Source organism: Chrysochloris asiatica, unplaced genomic scaffold (assembly GCF_000296735.1).
Source record: "Chrysochloris asiatica unplaced genomic scaffold, ChrAsi1.0 scaffold00078, whole genome shotgun sequence".
Taxonomy (NCBI): domain Eukaryota; kingdom Metazoa; phylum Chordata; class Mammalia; order Afrosoricida; family Chrysochloridae; genus Chrysochloris; species Chrysochloris asiatica.
Window position 1 is genome coordinate 9,948,479 of NW_006408596.1, and position 245 is coordinate 9,948,723.

Here is a 245-nt window from a genome sequence, read left to right on the forward strand (position 1 = left end):
CCCCCTTGACTCCTACGCTCTTCAAGTCCTCATATTTATTCGAATTATTCCTTCCTGCTCAGAACCCCGTTTTCACCAGGCTCCCCTGATTTTCACCTCAGCTTCTTGCTTGGCCACTCAGTGTTCCCCGTCAGCACGTCAGTCCCGGCTGACCCTTCCTCCCCTCACCCTAGTTTTTACCGGTCTCCACTGCCCATTCCACCCCTTTGCCCCCTGTGCTTGTTTTGCCGGTGTTTCTCCCCCCC